Genomic DNA, 21,557 nt, shown 5'->3' on the forward strand with positions numbered 1-21,557 from the left:
TACGCACGGGTGAAAAATGGGCAACCTTGGTCAAGGTGTCAACTATCACCAAAATGGCATCATGGCGACAAGATGACATAGGAAGAGCAACAATAAAATCCATAGATATAGTGTGCCATTTCCACACTGCAATCTCATGCAGCTGGAGAAGCCCGCTAGGATGACGGTGCTCCGCCTTCACCCTCTAGCACTCGAGGCATCTTGCAACTATGCTAGCGATCTGCACTCTCATGCCTAGCCAATGATACAACTGCCTCAAATCTGCATGTAACTTCTTAACACCGAGGTGCGCTGCATAAGGTGCTCTGTGAGCCTCAAATACAATGAGCTCGCGCAAGCCCCCAATGGAAGGTACATACATACATCCCCTATGCCGCAAAAGTCCATCGGACTCCAAAGAATACTCTGCAAACTTCCCTTCCAAGGGTTTCTGAGAAAGTACTAACTGACTTACTTTTGCATAAAGCTCATCAACTGGTAAGTGCTGCAAAATTCACTCTCTCAAGTCAGTGCAAGTAGTTACAGATGAAAGCTCATGGCGCCGTCTACTTAAGGCATCTACAACCACACTCTCCTTTCCCTTGATGTAATGTACATCAAAATCATACTCACACAGAAACTCCATCCACCTTCTTTGCCTAGCATTAAGGTTCGGCTGAGAAAATATGTACTGCAAGCTCTGGTGATCAGAATGAAGCTTGAATCTATGACCCAGAAGGAAATGTCACCATCTCACCAAGGCATGAACCACTGCCGCTAGTTCTAGATCATGAGTAGGATAATTGAGTTCATGAGTCTTCAACTTCCTAGACTCAAAGGAAATAGGTCATCCTTCCTGCATAAGGACTGCTCCTAAACCATCTAAAGATGCATCGGTGCACACCACAAAATTTGCGATAGGATCTGGTACTGCAAGAATCAGTGCACTCATGAGGGGTCTCTTGAGCTCTTCAAAAGCTCTACCACACTTTTTTGTCCACTTGTACTTCTTCCCCTTCCTTTGAAGAGAAATGATGGGGTGTGCTAATCTAGAGAATCTTGAAATGAAGTGTCGGTAATAACCTGCTAGCCCCATAAAGCTCCTCACTTCAGTAACACTGGTGGGTGCTGGCCAATCCATGATAGCCCTGATCTTTGATGGGTCTACCGAGACACCATCACCTGATATGACATGACCCAAATAATGTATCTCGAGCCTAAAGAATGCACACTTTGACAAGCTGCCAAACAACTGATTCTCTCTCAGCTTCTGCAATACCTATCTTAGGTGCTCTTCATGCTCTCTCTCATCATGAGAATAAATAAGAATGTCAACAAGAAACACAACCATAAACTTATCCAAAAAGGTACAAAATACTCCATTCATGAGGCTCATGAATATAGCTAGAGCATTTGTAAGGCCAAAAGGTACCACAGTGAACTCGTAGTGGCCATACCTATTACGAAAAGCTATCTTGAGGATATCACTATCCATAATCCTCAACTGATGGTAACCCGACTTTAGGTCAATCTTTGAAAATACTTGAGCACCTTGCAACTGATCAAAGAGATCATTGATTCTGGGAAGAGGATATCGGTTCTTGATGGTCACTTTGTTCAATTGTTGATAATCGATACACAACCTAAGTGATCCATCCTTCTTCTTGATGAAAATTACTGGTGCACCCCAAGGTGACACACTAGGTCGAATATGCCCCTTCTCCAAGAGTTCCTCCAACTGAGCCTTTAGATCACTAAGCTCATGAGTAGTCATCCTGTATGGTGCTCTCAAAACTGGCTCAGCTCCTGGCACTAGGTCTATGTGAAAATCCACTGCTTGCGGTGGAGGCATACCAGGAAGCTCTAAAGGAAACACATCTGCAAACTCCTGAAGGATTGGAAAATCATCAAGGGATGGCTCGCTTTCTGAATCTTCCTCTCGGTCACAAATAGTGATAGCAAACAACTGACAACCCTTTCACATGCACCATCTAAGCTGGATAGCAGAAATCATATGAAGGGACACTGGCCTCTTCACTCTGAATATCTCCTTAGAGATACCATCGTCATCCACACATTCCACCCTCTTCTGTCGACAATCCATCTTGGCACTGTGGGCATAAAGCCAATCCATGCCAAGGACAACATCATAAGAACCTAGAGGGGTAATGCGTAGATCAGTCCTAGTGGACATGTCTCCAATCTGCATCTGACAACTCCGCACCATGGAACTAACTGACACTCTAGCTCCTGAGGCTAACTCTACCTCCAACCTAACATCCTGTCTAACTGCCACTAGCTAGGAATTCTCCACCACAAATGGAGATATAAAAGAGTTAGTAGCCTCAAAATCAAATAAAACTGCAACCATATGGCCCTATATAATACATGTAGCCTCGATAACTGTGGCCTGATGCTCAGCCTGGCAGTTGTCAACCGCTGCAAAAACTCTATGGGATCTACCCATGTCGCCAACTATCGGCTCTGAAAAAGCCCTGCTCTGACCACTGGATGTCTATCCTTGCGGACACTCCCTAGCTATATGACCCATGCCACTATAAGTGTAGCATGGTCCGCGAGTATAAGATCGTGCACCCTATGACCCAGACTGTTGTATGCCTCCTGTCTTGCTAGATCCGCTAAATCCTCCCCTAGAAGACTGTTGAATCTTCACTGACTTTAACTGTGGGGCCTGTACTTTCTAATCCTGCCTAGGACCCTGTGACTACCACTGCTTGGGCTTAGAGCCCTGATAACCCTAAGAAGGTTTCTGCTGCTGCTGCTAGGGTTTTGGCTACTGAGACTGCTAGCCCCTAGAGGACCCTACTGTATAGTTCTGATTCCCTTTCCAAGGGGGTTTCTGCTGAGAAGAGTTTCGGTTCTAAGATCAATCTTGTGACTCCTGCCTACCTCGAGTATCCTCAGCAACTAGTGCTATCTCCACTGCCTGTCTAAAGGTGGTAGGGAAGGCCATCCTAACTGGGCCTTGAAGAGAGAAATTCAGACCCATGATAAAGCGATGCACCCGTAGTTTCTCATCCTTCATGTATTCCACATAAGGAAGGAGCTCGAGAAACCTGCTCTCGTACTGAGCCACTATAAGGCCTCTCTGATAAAGAGAATGGAACTCCTCTATCTGTTTCTGTCAGAAATGCTCTGACAAGTACCTCTCTTAGAATCTCTCTAAGAAAGATTCCCATGTGAGGGTGTCCATCCTCACTCCACCAATGATATCCTCCTGATGCCACTAGTTGGAGGCATCCCCTCTCAACTGATGAACTACTAAGCGTGCTCTTAGATTACTCCCATAAGGGCATAACCCAAAGCATTGCTGTAAGCTCTGCAACCATGCCTTTTCTATTGAACCCTCACTGGTACCAGTAAACAATGGTGGTCCTAGTTGAATGAATTCCCTGATGTCATCTCCTACATGTCTAGGAGGTCTGTCAACAGGGGGTCCTCTCTAGTGTATGGATTCTTCCTCGTGTTCACCCTGACCCTCTAACTATCTCTGTGGGGGACTCCTAGTCCTCTCTCTGACTTTGGGCCTACCTCCTCCAGGTCCCTCTACTTCCACTACTGGAATCTGCTAAACTGGCTGAACTATAGGTACTACTCTTTGCTGAACTACACCAATCAAGGTTTGAAGTGCATCTATAATGTCTTGGTTCGGGTTTGGTGGTGGTGGAGGTGGAGGTGGTGGTGGAGGTGGTGGTGGTCCATCCTCCTATCCCGCTCTACCACCCCTAGTCCTATGACCTCTGCCTCATTGGTTACGAGTAACAGGCAGCATCTACACAATTAAAAGTTTGAGTTATGTTAAGGAAGCACAATGGTTTAAGGTTCCTAGTTTTGAAACCAGGCTCTGATACAAAAATTTCATGCCCAAACTATGAGGGCAAGAACACAAATTTTTTTTTTGAATAATGATTAATAATTAAGCATGTTCTAGTTCGAAAAGATTGAGATAACATCTTACGTACAGGTTGTCTACCTCATGTCTTAAGATTAGAACATGAAGACAATCACATCGCTAAGATATTAAAATTTTTTCTATAAGATTGATATCAATATTTAGTTACGTTATTACATTAACTTCACAATAACATACTAAATTTATTTAAATGACAATCTAATAAATTTTAAGTTAAAATTAATTGAAATAGCTGATCAAGGTCTAATTACCCAAAAAATCATGTCTATTCGATCATATATCTATACTTAAAATTTACTTATTGCAAATCTCAAATTTTTATTTTATTTTATTTAAACTCATAGTGCTATATAAGAATTAAACATATCAAAAGATAAGAACAATATAAGTTACTCTTAACTCTTAAACAATTAATCCTAAAACAATTATAATTAAACAAACATAGTTATTAACTAACTAAATAACTAATAGGTTATAAGTCAACTTCAACATAATGCTAGCTTAAAACTTGATTAGATTAAACAAATTACTCTTTAACAAATTTAAACTTAAACAACATAATCAAACAACTAACTAATTAATACTAAACTATCTAAATCTAAACTAAACCATATTTTAAATTATTAACTACATTGAATCTGAAATATATTTAAATTAAATACTACTAACTAAACCTACCTACTAACTAACACCTAACCACTAACCCTACCAAACCCCCCTGCTGCTACGTCACCCCCTACCCCCTCTACCCAAAGCCTGCGCTCTTTCCAAGAGCTGAGCGCGCTGCCCAAGCTCACTGACCTACGTCAGTGTACACTGTCCCATCCAGCAAGGATGAGCCCCCAAGGTCAGTGATAAACAAGGGGGGTTAAAAAAACATCCTTTAAATTAATGCATTCCAAGCCAAAAGAAGACGTGAGCTACAATTTTTTTTCAGTACACTGGGCCCAAGGCGAGATGAGGGGACAAGGGTGATGTCATCAATTATGATGACTTAGACTTACACATATAAATTTAAAACATTACTATATTCTTCCCTCCATACTGACGTTGAAGAAGGAGGTGAGGCATTTATGCAATAAAGTTTTATGGTTGCAAAATTAGATATTTAGGATATTAAAGACCATAATAAGTTACTTGGGTTATTCAAAATTAATTTATTGATTATTAATTAAATTTGAAATCAAGAATCAAAATGGAATATTCTCCGTTCAACCAAGGAATAAATCTTTTCTCCATACAATTTCCAGCATCTTGTAGGTGGATGTTTTGGAAATTTTCTTTAAGGGATGGTATGAAAAGTTATTTTACTCTCTTTTTTTTTTTGATCAAAAATTGAAAGGCTAACATATTGCTAATGTTATCCCAAGTATTAATTCTTAGAATTTCTTATGGCTTACAAAACTAATAGAGCATCTATTAAATCTATTAGATGATTAAGGTAGGATTCAATACAATTTCTATCACCTCAAAAAAAGATTGATTCAAGGACTAAATACGTCATTAATTTCCTTTATAGGCAAATCTATAATGACTTGATACAATCATAACCTATCAAGAGTTTGAATTATTCATTTCATTCAATAATGCAATGCTTTATCATTAGGATCTAACAATCATAAAAGGTGAATCTGCATGCATGATCATAGTTTCTGTTTTCAACATATATGAAAGCTTGGAAATCTTGTCAATTTTAACATCATCAATTCCTTCCTATTTGGTTTCCTACTCCAATAGTCTAAGTTCCTCATGATAAGATATTACAATTGATAATGTGAGTTATTCATTGGACTAAGTAAAGTTTAGGGTGATAATTCATATAACAATCAACATAAAACTTAATGCAGCCGATAAGCAATCCATGGCAAGGTTAAAGATAACTAGCTGATTTATGCTTTAAAATTTAAGGAGATACATAATCTCTTAGTCCAATTGATTCGTTCATAAGAAAATTTAACAAGGAAGAGATAATTTGAGTTCTCAATATAGGGATCCTGATTCATCTGATACTTATACATCAACTTGGAAATTCATTCTATCAAATTGTTCTTCCCTAACAATTTAAAAACTTGAAATATCATAATTCATAACATTATCTGTTATTCTTAATTATTTATTTTTAATGTACAACCATATTAAATTTAATACACAATTTAAATCACATGATAACCAAATATGCTCAACACCAATTTTATTGGTAAACCTGATTCAAAGGCTCAGTCGGGAAAGAATCAGGAAGAAAACCTGGCTTCGTTGCCATTTACAATAAGGTTTGAAATAAAATTTACAATAGAATCTCAATCCCAAATTTCAACAATTATATCAAATCTTCTTCATGATCATAATCAAGGAGTTTTTACTTTTTTTTGAATCTCATTTCAAGGGCCATGGAGGAAACCAATATCTGATCAGGTGACAACCAAGCAGAACCAAAAGAAAATCAAACATGCATAATCATACATGGTTTACACAATAGGATTCACAATGAATCAAGACTAGGGAAAGGTGGATTCTTCCAATAGGATAAGTCAAGCACAACACCAATTCAGATGCCCAATCGGGGCTAATAACCAAGAACTTTCGTTCTTCCATTTAAACATGCCATATTCATACCAGGGTTGTGCTGACGGGTAAGGGCCCATAACACCCTACCCTTTATCCCTTTTCTCATCTTGAGAAGAGACTCTACATTGGTTGGAGTTCAACTAAACAGACCTCTCCCTAAATTGGTCACTTCTACCCTCTTCAAGGGTGAGTAATACCAAAATACCCATGCAAGGAAAACTCAAAAAAACATGCAAACATAAACATGAAAGGAAAACAACCAAAATAACATAGTTTTCAAATTTTCCCAACATACCCACAACCATACAAATAGTTAAACAACAACAAGGTAGCATGAACATGAAACAAAACATAAAATCTGAATAAGGGAAATGAGAATTTCCTACCTTCACAAAGAGGTAATGGCAATGAACAAATTTGAGTAGAGTATCCCCTTTCCTTCCTTCAACCTTCAAGCATTCCTATCTAAATGTAGAGATTGGGTAACAACCAACTAGTCCAAGGAAGGCCTCTAAATAAGCCTCCAACTCAACCACCCAAAAGGAGAAATAACTATCTCCACCTACTAACAAATCTAGAAACTCCTAACTCAACCTACACCATGGTTAAACCCTAAGTGGAGATGAGGTGAGCTAACTCAAGATAGCCATGGTCAATTTTCGCACAAAGGCAAAAAGGGACTTTTTGAGTGACCTCAAAAGTCAAAAAAAGGGGCTTAGGGGTTGGAAAAGACCCCTAACCCATACCCATACCCTTTAGTTAGAATAATAACATGTTTAAAAGCCTAAGGAAAGGGGTTTAGAGTCAAATAAAAAATTTAGGAATAAAATAGGTCCAACTCACTACTCTAACTTGCAAATAAGTACTAATTAGAATTAAGGGATGACTAACCTTGATTAAGAACTCAAAAGTAAATTGACACTAACTTAAACCAGCTTGGTCCAAAGGTTAAACAATTAACCCTACAGAGCACACCGAAGCACATAAACATTTTACGAGTGTCAAGCGACACTGAAAGAACATAATTACGAACATTAACATTCACGAAACAAGGAAGATGCATACATACATCTCACAATACAAATATGTGAATTACAAACAACAAGGTTTTAAAATTTAGCATATAGAGATTAGTTATGTTCCTCCGTAGGGTTTCTCGGCTAAAATATCTGCACACTCATTGCACACATCAGTAGTCCCGTAAAATCATATGTACATAAATGTATACGTATTGAGAAATTCACATAAATTAAAACATACATCAATAAGAGTTTCTTTATCCTACTTAATTCTTAATCATTTAAAATCTCTTAAATCAAAGTCTCATTCCTACATTTACTAATTTCATCAACATACATATACATGAAACATTAAATGACAATCATCAAATATATCTGAAAATAACATCACACAACATGAAATAATAAAATATGTTCTAAGCATCAAATAATGTCTCGACATCTCAAGTCGTGAATAACAAAATAAGGGTAATGTATCACTATGCTATGATGGGTCAGGGTGAGGCCTCACCATAGACTTGTGGTAGTGGGTGCATCTCATGATGTCCCAGGAAGCCTTGAAGATGAAAAGAGATAGAGAATTAAGATCGTAATCAGACCTATTGTCCCTAATAATGATATCAATTAACAAGTCTTCAAATTTTATGCACAAATTGTGAGTTTCTTGCAGAATGAAGTAGAATTTTCAAATAGAAATTAGGTGAGGTTACATGACCAATATGGAGATCAAATCATCAACATTAGCTCCAACAAATTACCTAAGTCTCTCATTACCTTAGAAAGTATCTTTGATCCTGACAATCAAGAAAGGGAAAGAGGCATGAATCTCACCACAAACAAAGGAGAGCATGTACCAATCATAGTTGTTGATGAAAAGATGCTAAACTTGGGAAAGGTATGTTCTAAAACTGAAAAAGAAAATTTTGTTCATCTGTGTCAAGAATTCAATGATGTATTTGCTTGGGCATATGATGATTTGAAAGGATTTGATCATAGTTTGTTTCAACATACTATAGATTTGGTAGATAATGTCAAGCCTATTAGACAAAATAGAGACCAGTAAACCCCAAGATTGAGCCCCTGATGAGAAATGAGTTTTCCAAATTAATTGAGGCCAACATTATCTTTCCTATCAAGCATTCCTCTTGGGTGGAAAACCTTGTCCCTCTTAGAAAAAAGAATGGAGAGATTAGATTGTCCGTAGATTTTTGGAATCTTAATCAAGCCTCCCTTAAAGATCAAAATCTCCTCACTTCTATGGAACAAATATTGACTAAGGTCAATGATTCAGAGAGGTTCTCCTCCTTGGATGGGTTCTTAGGCTATAATCAAGTGTTGGTCAAAGAGATCAACAGATATAAAACTGCTTTCACTACTAAATGTGGTAGCTATGCCTATAGTAAAATTTCATTTGGACTAACAAGTGCAAGTGCCACATTTCAAAAAGTGATGGAGATGGCCTTCAAAAATATGATTGAAAAATTTTTATTGTTCTACCTTGAAGATATCATAATATACTCAAAGAATGTAGCAGATTATTTCAATCATCTGAGGCAGGTTTTTGTAAAATGTAGAGAGTACAGAGTGTCCCTAAATCCAAGCAAGTATGTCTTCACCACTAATCAAGGGAAACTATTGGGAAATATTGTATCTAAAGAGGGCTTGACCATTGATCTAGAAAGAATAAAGGAAATACTTGCCCTCCCTCTTCCTAGTCACAAGAAACGTCTACAAATCTTTCTTGGTAGAATAAACTTTGTAAGGAGATTTATTCCTAACCTAGCTACCATGGTGAAACCTCTTATAGCTATGCTAAAAAGGAATGTGGCCTTCTCATGGACAAAGAAAGGAAAAGAAATTTTTGAGGAGATCAATGAAGCCATAGCTTCAGCTCCCACTCTCATTAATCTAAATTTTGATAATTATTTTATCCCTCACACCTTAGGAGGTGAGTTGAGTATTTATGTTGTCTTGACGCAACTAAATGAAAAGAATGAAGAGAAGCCTATTGCTTTTTTTAGTGAATGACTCAAAGAATATGAAAATAGATATAACTATGTGGAAAAGAAAGCTCTTGCAGTCATAAGAGCCCTGAAGAAATCTAGATAACTATTGTCTCATAAAAAAATCCACTTATTGGTCCCTCATGCTAGTGTAAAAGATTTCTTGTTGACCAAAGATATTAGGGAGAATAGAGCTAGGTAGATCACCTAGGTAATGGAATACAACATAGATATTTAGATCACCAAGCTAATAAGGGGAAGGGGATTGTGTAAATAGATGATCTCATCTCATGAGATTGAGGGAGAGACTATACTAGTATTGGTAGAATAGCAAGAGACAAGAAACAAAAATCCAAAGGAATTGGATGAAATATATGAAAGCCTTCTTGTTTGGGAATAGGTATCCTTAGGGATTGGATAAAGCTAAGAGAAGACAATTTAGGTTGCATTCTATTCCTTACACCATAATTGATGGTGTTCTTTTTAGGAAAGATTTCAATGGAGCCCTACTAATATGCATTGATGTAGATCAAGTAGAGAGAATGATCAAAAAACTTCATGATGGTCCTGATGGTGGCCATTTTTCAAAAAGGACTACTATAAGGAAAATTATGAGAGTTGGTTACTACTAGCCCACCCTATTTCATGACTGCCACAAATATGTGAGGAGATGAAGGAAGTGTGATTTCTTCTCAAGTAAGCAAAGACTTGCAACTCTTCCACTTCATCCCATCCAAGTAGATCAACCTTTTTCCAAGTGGAGACTAGATTTTATTGGTCCCATTAATTCTCTTTCCATCTTTGGTCATAAATGGATTTTAGTTGCTACAGACTATTTTACAAGATGGACAAAGGCAATAGAAATAAGGGATGCCAAAAAACCTTCAGTCATTGAATTCCTTGATGGGATTGTAACCAAGTTTGGCGCCCCTTGAACTATTATTTTAGATAATGCTAAATCATTCATAGGAGCTTAGATTTGTGCATAGGAACTTGATCATGGTATTTAATTGAGCACATCCTCTAACTACTACCCTTAGGGTAATGGCTTGGCTGAGTCATATAATAAGAATTTGATTGAGGATGGTGGAGGATAACCAAAGGTGATGGCATCAAGAGTTGAGGACCACCCTTTGGGAGGAAAAAATCACACCCAAGATAGCCATAGGAAATTCTCCCTTCATGTTAGTCTATGGTAGGAAAGCTAGGCTTCCTGTCTCACTGGAATTTCCTTCTCTTGAGTTGGATTATTAGTTGGAATTGATTGAAGATGATGCTATGTCTATAAGAATGATAGATCTGATGGAGTTAGAGGGAAAAAAAAGTCAAGCAATGCAAACCTTAAAGATACATTAGCAACAAATGAAGAAGAGTTTTTCTAAAAAGGCTAAGGTTAGAAATTTTAGGGAGGGTGACCTTGTGTTAAAATGTGATGCAGATAGAGCAAAGGCTACGAGACACTCAAAGTTTGATGCCTTATGGAGTGATCCCTATGTGATCATCAATTGTATAAAATAAAATACCTTTTAGTTGAGAAAGCCTAATGGTGAAGTCTTTCCCATCCCTATTAATGGGATATACCTTAAACCTTATTTGTGATGATTGTCATTATCTCATGTACATAGTTGGAGTATTTTCACTTTCTTTTCTTCCTTGTTTTCAAGAAGTTCATGAGCACATGTTTTGTTTTGTAAAGAAGGGTCTGGTTCTACAAGTTGTTTGCAAATTATAGAGAAGGAGGATTTGTTATGGCATGAAGTATGACAGAGGTGGTAAACTCATGAGTTTATGGTTTTAGAGACTCTGTAGCCCAATGGATCTATGGCCATTGGTCATATGCTAAGTAAGCTTGCATCCCACCCAAGTTGCTAGAAATGTTAATCCAAATTGGCTCCCACTAAAAAATCAAATTCAAATAATGATCAATTTTAATGGTCACTTGGGATGTTCATGAAATTTCATAACATTAATTCATTTTCTCCATTTCATGTTATACCTTGATGTTTTAATTTGTGACCATGTGATTCGCATGGTTGGATGTGGTTGAGCACTGACTAAGGTTAAGGTTGTGAAGGTGCACTTTTTGTTGATTTCATCCAACCACATGGTCATGTTGACATGCTATGGTTTGAGCTGCAATAGCATGGAAAAGCAAGATTTTTTATGTCTAAATTATATCCTACACTATTAGATTATTCAGATCTATAGCCAACATGACATTGTCACAAATTGAGAAGTGACTAAGCTCTAAGTGGCAATCAAGTGACTCCCTTATTTCGCTTGGTTACAAAGGTTGGACAACAATACTAGTTCAAGGAAGCAAAGAGATGATTACCAAAAAATTGTAGTTTCATAAGCAAAGATAACTATTTAGGAAAGGTGGTGATGAGGATGTGATCGTGGACAATTGAATGCAAGGCATGAGGTTTGGATACTGAAAATTTGTCATGATGATGAGAAATGTGTGGTCCATGTAGCAAAATTTAATAGTTAAAATCTTGGTTGATCAAAGATCATGATCGAGTTAGAGGTCAGTAGAAGCAAAAGTAGTTCCTTGATTGATCTTTTTGATTCTCTACAACCACTTTCATTGATCCCTAGGCATAATAAGTGCAAGAAATACTTTGTCCCCCTTTTTGGATCTGCTCATTTAGTTAGAGATTAAATAATAGTCATTCCTGACCTCTCAAAGATTTTTTTGGTGAAGAAGTCATCTTTCATGCATAGATTTACACAAAAATCAGATCTTTATAGTTTTTTCCAATGTTTTTCTATAAAGATTTGATTGCAATGCTTGAGTTTTGTCTTATGAAGGAAGTCATCCAAGTTATACTTGCACTATAAAGGAAAACATTATACTCTTTCTCAAGGTTAGATTTTCTCTATTTCTTTAGTACTGCATTGGGCATGCTACTATAAATTCCCTATTGCTTTTGAGTTATATGACTTCCTCTCTTATCTCTTTCAACCATCTTTGTACTATGTAAACTTATTTGTCTCTCTTTGGCATACTGCAAAAATGTGTAATCTACACTTTATATATCTTTCTAGCCTATGAATGATAAAAGTGAAGTATCTTTCCTATGTTGTTCATATGGTTGTCTGATCTATGTGTAGTTTATAGATTAAAGCAGGGCTTGAATCCATATATCTTTAGACTATCATAATAATAGCACTACGCATGTATGGGTAGAGATTGATCTGGACACCTTATTTTGGTACATCACCTCTTTAGAATAGATTAGGTAGTTGCTTTTATATATTCCTTCTCCTTTTTCTCTTCAAGAATAGTTTAGGTGCATCCTAATAGTAGAGGAAGCCATCCTTCTTCAAAAATTCAACCTCATAGTTCAAGTCCCACAACTTGGAGGTTGTTTCCATGTTTCATGAGGTTTTCCTTAGGTAAGACTTTGGGCAAGGGTGAAAGATTTTGTGACAATAGTTTCCCTTAGAATTTTTCCCTCCCTAATCCTTATTCTGATCAATAGGTTTGTTTCCATTATTCTACACCTTGGTTCAAGAATTGTTCTTGGGCTTGAAGTTTTTATTATTCTCCTTTATTTTGATCATACCTCCTTCCATTTATTTCCACCTTGTGTGCTAATTGATAGAACTTGTTCACAGAACTAGGGGTGTAAATGATGAGTTCTTCTTGGATGGGTAACTCAAGGCCATTCATGTACCTTGCTAGTTTTTCTTCCTCATCCTCTACTATGTTGGTCTTCATACATAATTTTAAGAACTCCTCTATATAGTAACTAAATTATGGATCCTTTTTTTTAAGACTTTTTTTCCTCCTATGGATTTGTACACCATAGTCTTCTAGCACATATATTTCCCTAACTAGTGTCACCATTCTATCCTAAGAAGAAATCATGTTTCTTCCTTTCTTCACCCTCCTCGTCTGGATGAAGTTCCACTAAGTTAGGGTTGCCCCTTAAACTTGGACATTTCCATCTTTACCCTTTGCTTCTCAGGGATATCTTCACACTCAAAGAAACTAGTTAGGGCTTCTATCCAATCCAATGCTACATCAACATTAATTTTGCCATTGAAAGTTGGCAATTACAACTTCCCCTCGATGGTTCTTTTCTCCATGGATTTGAGAGCATTCAAGATAGGCATTTTTTCAGCAAGCACTTCATCATCTTCATTAAGATCTTCAACCTTTATATTCTGATCTTCCTCAAACTGTGTGCCTCTTTATTTATCCAACTTGCCTTCAACTTCCTTCAACCTCTTTGCAAGAGAAAAATTGGTTACTCTTTGCTCCTTTACTATTTTTTCTAGTTTGGAATTTTTTACCTTGGTAGTTATTTCTTCCTCTTCTTGAGTAATATCCATGGCTTTGATACCACTTGATGCAATGAAGCCTACTTGGACTGATCACAAGGTGATCAACTAATCCAAAAACCCTCTTCATTGAAGTCCTTAAAATAAATCTCTTGGTAAAGATGATCAAATGTGCAAGCACCAATCATAAGTGCTTCAAGTATGATACTAAGTTATCACAACCCTACACCCAAACAAGGAAAACCCTAATCACTAGGAACCTTATGAACGAGACAACTTCTCACAAGTTGCTTACAATGCACAAATTGACTAATTTTGGGGAAAAAAGCCTTAAACTTCTTCAAATGACCAAGGGAGACTCCAAAACATGGTAATAATCTATTTAGGTCACCAATGACATGAAACAATTGTTAAAATTAAACTATGTAAATTTTCCATATAGTTTCTTTGTTAAACCATCCAAAAAGACTAGTAGCCCTTTTTGATAAAAATCAGATTTTAAAGGAAATATCTCCACACAACCTAGGGAAAAAAAATTATTTTTGGACACCCTTTTGGTACTCACAAAACATTCTAAGGCACCAAGGTTTGATGACACAAACAAATGGGTTTTTTTTTCACTTTCTTGTTTAGGTAACTGGGGTAATTAGGCCTCCATTTGCAAAGAAAGTACATGTTCTAGGACTCCATCCTAAAAAAAAATAATGGGAACATGTTATTAAAACCCTAGAAAATTTACAAGCTTTATTTCAATCCTTGATGCCAAGTTTGGGTGGAGTTGTGGGAGATGTTGCATCCTTTTCCTAGCATGCAGATGGGAAATGCATGCCTAGGACATCAAATTTCTCAAGGATACCTACAAGTACAAACTTAGAACCACTTGCATCTTAAATTACATATCCATTCCTAGGATTTCACTAGAGGATATTAAATTCCCATGATGAAATCCTCCTTTTGTGCTTGAAAATGCTTCAAAACCCTAGGTTGGCAAGAAATCAGAACCTACTTACACAAAATGTGAATATCTTGAGTTAGGGGATAGATGGGGGCTTCAAACTAGAAGAATTGGAAAATTAATTCATCCATCTATCCAAAACTATAGATTTTACACTCTGTAAGAATTTTCACAAACCCATACACCACAGAATAGCATGTTGTTTGTAGTAAAAATAGGGTATTTTATGGATTCAAAAATTGAAATTACATTAACTCTCTCTTTTCTCTTCACCTATCACCTAACTCAAAAGGCTAATTATAGGCCTTACAATGGTTATAACAACATTCAAATTTTTTATTACCATTGAGGAAATTTTTTCTTTGATTTGCAAAAAGTTGCTTAAGAGTTACTTGACAACTTTTCAATCAATTTTGGATTTTTTGCACTTTTTTGTGCATAAGAAAAATCTATGAAAACTTAAATCTAATGACCCAAATATGTCCTAAACATTATAAAACATGAAATAATCCAAAATCCTAAGATTTTAGGCCCTTTGACTATCTTTGACCATAGTTGACCAAGGGCTTACAATAGTCCCAATCTCGTAAATAGGTAATACAATTTGGTCTAGCTACCTATTTGATTAATCATTCTAAGGTTTTATTTTGGGATCTGAGGTTTTATATTTTGATCCAAGGTTTGTGACCTGGTCTATAAGGTTTGGATTCATTGTGGGTGCTCTTGCACAAAATAGTAAGATGGCATAATTGATCTACAAGTTACTAATGAAGAAAAGAATTTATAGATTGCATATTTATCACTTATACTATTTTATTTTATGTCAAATGTTTGGCATAATATTTTAATTTTCGACCACATCTTTAGCAAGTATATTATTGAGGGAATTGAGAGACCAAGAAAGAATAGTTAAAAATATACTTATCAAGTAACAATTGGAATTAACAATGGAAGAACTATTAGTAATTAAATGTCTTATTAGACTATCAAAAAAGAAGACTTATTAGAGAAGTGAATCTATTATAGGGGTAGTGAGAAAAGTCAAGTCAATATTAGATTAAGAAGAAGAAGATTACTTGAGAAGTTTTCATAAGGATGAAAGAATATTATGTGATCATTGGATCTAGGTTTAGGGTTAATGATATACTTAAGAGAAAGAAGAAGACAAGAAAGAGATATCATTACTAGAGGAAGTGTGGCTAGAAAAATTAAGTAGAACAAAGATAGAGCTATTAGAGAGAAGAAGTAGTAAGAGGGTTTCAATCATTGTAGAGAGAATAATTAATGGTATGTTATTGTATTGAAGACCTTTAAAGGATATGATATAGAAAGAAAGTGCAAAATATAAATCATTATTTTTGTTACCTTCTTACCATTATGATAGTTGAAATCCTTTGAAAGCTGGCCTTAATCGGTATGTTCAATAGCAAATTTGGACCTATTTTTTGACATGAGTTGGTCAAAATTTTGATGCTCAAAGGTTGAATAATATAGTCACTATAATTTCGTAAAAATTTTGATGTAGTCCACAGCTATTGATTTAAAAATGGACCACTCCATCAAAAATCATTCTAATCTATGTCATAGGGTGATGTCAGACAACTAGTATGAAACATTGAAAGTTTGAAAATTATGCAATGGATATGATGACCATTCTAGTCAAAAGATTGACATTTACAAAATTGTTCTCAACAATTTTTCCATGCCCTTTATGGTAGGCCATATAGAAATATCTACTAAAATGAGTTTTGTTTAGATGAATTTGTCATACCATCGACAACTGTTGTTGTCAAAATTTTGATGATAGCCAAGGTTTTTTTTTAAAATCAAATAGCCTCATGGTATCACGGTAATAATAGTCATATGAAGTCAGTTGAACTCAAGAACAAATACTAGATTAGAAATTTTGCAGACTTGTTAGATATTGATGATTAAACATTCAACATAGTACATATCTAATAGTAACATTCAAAAATTAAAATTTAACTACTCCATAGGGAGGACTAATTAGAAACAAGTACTTGAGATAATTTGTATTTATACAAACCTACCATTTCATGTAGAGAATAGTGAAATGGTGTTGAGTAATGAGTACCCTGAATGTGTGTGTATGGGCATTAGGTCTTTATATAAAGTTCAATATAATTACAAAGTGAGTAAGTATATTTGAGGAAAAGATAGAAGGGTTTTGATGTGGGTAGAGGCCTGTATTACCTGGATTACTTCAAGGCTATATCTGATGTTAGGGAAGTGGGTCATTGATTATTTTTAATTATATAGGATGGTGGTTTAGGTTTGTGACAAAGGAAGAAAATTGAGCAGAGATATTATGTGCTCAAGAGACAATGCAGGTGAGTAATTATTATGGCAATTTGCAAGGAGCAAATTCTCATGATGTAGGTTAAGAAAAGTGTGAAGTATAACTATAGAAGAAGCTTTGATTTCTCCATAACAATCCATAGTATTTACTAGTTTTCATCCATATATAGCCCATAAGGAAAGAGGAGAGGGTCAGTTAAATTAAAGAGAATGCAAAGTGAAAGAAGCATTTTTAGTGCATTGAAAGCTAAGATTAGCCAATACTTTCTCTGATTGAAATACATGCACCATGAATTCCAATGTAAGGTCGTGCATAATATGTTGTGCATTTTAACTAACTTTGGAAAACTCAATTAAGAATAGGATAAATATAAATGCATTTGTGCAATGAGTCTTCCCTATAGATTAGAGCTCTTTATTTTCCTACCAACATGAAGTAAACAAACTTTGATGAGTCTAAAGAGTTGAAATTCTTTAGAATAACTAAGAGAGGTTGGATTAGTCATCCAAGGTCCAGACGTACAAATAAAACTTTTCACAGCTTAGTGAACCCATATCCATAAAATATATTCATCATAAATGCATGCATTATCTAGATCATACATTCACTTAAACTTGTAGGTACTATAAAATCAACTTTGTAGAAATGTAAGAATGAAACATAATAGATTTAATAATACATTTAACACAATGTTTTTATGTAGAAACCCAATTTGAGAAAAACCACCAGTAACATGCTACTAATTCTCACTCTTCTGATGTGATTCCCTGTGAAAGGCCAACCCTACTAAAGGTTACAATGCACACTATTAAATGTGACCTAGTTAGAGGATTTTAATCACCTTATTATGAGTGAGCCTTGTTAGAGAAATTTAGATCATTCACTTAGAATGTCACCCAGTTAAAGGATTTACAAATGACTATTAGGTCAACCTTAATCCAAAGGATTTTTCCTAGACTAATACAATGATTAGAAAGCAATAGTAAGGCTTGATCTGATAAAAACTTAAACTCGCTTTGTAGATTACAAATCGCTATTTCAATCCTCCAATCTTCTTGGCTTTCACACACTTCAGATCTGATAGATTGTCCACTCTTCAAGCATCCATACACTTGAGCCTTCTTTCTTTGCTTCCAATAGTAGTCTCTTCTTTTTGGTCACTAAATGAAGCAATACCTTAGATTCATTGTCTTCCTTAGGTTTTTGCACATGACAACCTTTGCTTCTAACCAGTCGTCTTTATAAATAGAAAATTTAGATCTTTTTTCATTTGTCCTCTATCATCCATTTCAAGGTTTCGTAGGATTAGGTAGGATTCAATGAATCTACCCATCTTTTCATTTTATTTCTGTCTAGAAACTTCTCCTTCAATCCTCTTTGAACTTTCCTAAAAAATGGTTCATCTTGAATTCTATGCCACCAGCTCATCAAGCTTATCTTCCAGATGGTTCACACAATCCAAGAAATTGGACTTTTCATCTTAGATTCATTGAATTCACAATCTTTCTCATAATTTTTATACTCAACATTAACTTTCTTCTAATGCTCGACACATACTGTGTTGCTCAACATCCACTATCAAATCACTCAACATGAGCTAAAGTTTACTAGTCTTTGGCGTCAACTAAAATTTACTTGGCTAACACAGTATCACTCATCATACACTAAAATTTGATGTTGGTTGGCTTCAACTAAATTTATGTTCAGCTTGCACTAACTTTTCTCGATACCTATTGTCCACTCAGTCAAGCTTGACAATCTCAATTCTTCTCTTTTGTTCTTCTAGACTTTGTCAGTGTATCCAGCCTTAGCAACCTTAAGTAGATAATCAATGTACTATAATTTCACTATCTCAACTAATCTTTTGACTCGTTTTCCATATCATAACTCAGCCTTTCCTCTAGGTGCTATTGTTACCTCATTTGATCAAATCCTCTTCATTAATCAAATAAATGATAGTATTCAAATCATCTAAGTAATTGTCTTACCAATAAATAGAAAATTTGACATTAGTGATAAAAAAATGATTGAAATACATTTTCATACATGTATCAATCTATTTTTAACAATCTCACTCTTTGGCATTGACGGAAAACCAAACTTAATCAATACAACCAACAATAATACCAAAAAGAAAATAATTCCTTGTGTTGAAATATCTCCCTCTATTAGCAACTTTCATCTTTTGTAAAGGTTACAAAATTTTATTATGATCAACACATAATCAACTCATTCTTATGAATCCCTCTTGATCACTTATTATATCTCCCTTTTAGTAGATATACCATGTTTCTTCTATCTCCATGTATCTTCTATAATCTCCTCTTTTTGGATTGTTGGATTTCTCCCTTTCTTTATCTTTCTCCCTCGTTGTCTTTCTCCCTCTTTGACAACAATGCCAAAGAATTATCATCTTAATATGAAAATATGAACATTTACAAATTCTCCCTCTGTCACCTAGCATGTGATTGATTTGTAGCTCCATCTCTTCGATTACTTTAGGTATCTTTTAAAGTAAGATCTATTGCATCAATGTGTAACATATGTCAATCATGTTGTTTGATGCATGGTACTTCTCATGCTTTTTAAATAGCCTTTGATAGGGGTATCACCCCTAGTTTACCTCTTAGATACTCATGAGAATCCTTAGGAAAAAAATTGGTCAAGATATTAGCTATTTTCTCTTTTGTATTAACATATTCCATCTTCACCTCTTTATCTTGAACTAACTCTCTCAAGTGCTTGGTCTTTATATGCATCACAGGATTCTTTGATATATTTATAACACTTGTATTATCACAATAATATATTATAGGTTCATTGATTTCTTCTTTCATACCTTTGAGTCATTGATTCCCACTCATGCTCTTTCTATCATCAACATTTCTAGTCCAATCAGCATCAGTGTAAGCTCTTGATTCAAATTTCTCATTTTTCTTATAGTATAGACCATAGTTTTTTGTTCCTTGCAGATATCTCATTATTCTTTTAACAACCATCAAATGATTCTCCCTAGGATTAGCACAGAATCTTACAACTATCCCAACACATAATGCAATATTAGGTCTACTATGTACTACATGTTGTAATTTTCCAATCATAAACCTGTACAATGTCTAATTCACCTCAGTTGAATCATCATTCTTTGATAATTTATGTCCTATCACCATAGTTGTGCTTATTGGCTTGGAGTCTTCCAATACAAAAGTCTTCAGTATCTCCTTTACATATTTTGATTGAGTTTTGTATATACCATATTTCATTTGATGTACTTGCAAACCCACAAAGAACCTGATATCTCCAAACATAGACATTTCAAATTATTTCTTCATTTCATTTGCAAAAGCCTTACATAAGGTATCTTGACCTCCAAATATGATATCATCAACAAAAAAATTAGATATGAAAATACCTTTTCCTTTTTCTATCTTCAAGTATAGATTGTTGTTATCATTAGTCCTCTCAAATCTAATCTTCACAAGATAATTATGAAGCCTTTCATACCATGCTCTTGGTGCTTGCTTCAAACGATATAAAGCTTTGTGTAGTGTACATACCATGTTCTTATTGTTAGCATCAACAAATCTTTTTGGTTGTTCTATAGAAACTTTCTCTTCAAATATACTATTAAAAAATTCATACTTAACATCCATTTAATAAACTTTGAAACCTTTGTATGAAAAGTAAGCAAGTAGAGTTCTTACTCCTTCCAATCTTGCAACAAGAGTGAATATTTCTCCATATTCTATCCCTTCTTCTTATGCATTTCCTTTACAAACTAATCTTGCCTTGTTCCTTGTGACTGCACCATTTTCATCTAACTTGTTTCTATATACCCACTTGGTGCCAATCACATTTTTATCTTCTGGTCTAGGAACTAGGATTCCATGTCTTATTTTACTCAATTTGTTTAATCTCTTCTTTCATGGCTTTACTCTAATCCACATCTTATAAGGCATCTTTCACCACTTTAGGTTCATGCCTACTAATAAAACATGTATTATTTCTCAACTTTTTCATTGTCATTGGTCTAGCATCTATATCTCCAATGATTTGTGCTCCATCATGATGTCTCTTGACATACTTTGACAATCTTGGTTCTGCTCTATTTTCCTTGTTTCCTCTCTCAGTTTTTGAATCACTATGCACATCTCGATCAGGTAGTTCAACATCTCTTTCATGTACACTAATCTCAAAATCATAATGTGCCTCAAATTCATTCTATAACTCAACACCTAAATGTAGCTTGATTCCTAAATGTAACTTGACGTTCATAGTATGTGACTTGACAGTCATTAAAACTTGTTATTGATTTGCAACCTGATTTATAGCATCTTCATCAATAGGCATACCTTCATAAAAGTATACAAATTATTTTTATTCCTCTGGTTCCTTCATAGGTTCACCCTCATGTACTTTTGTATATTCATCAAATTTCACATTTTCACTCTCCACAACCTTGTTAGTGTTAGTATTTAAACACTTATAA

The sequence above is a fragment of the Cupressus sempervirens genome, chromosome 11 (assembly GCF_028749045.1).
Source record: "Cupressus sempervirens isolate cs-2001-9-10 chromosome 11, ASM2874904v1, whole genome shotgun sequence".
NCBI classification, from domain to species: domain Eukaryota; kingdom Viridiplantae; phylum Streptophyta; class Pinopsida; order Cupressales; family Cupressaceae; genus Cupressus; species Cupressus sempervirens.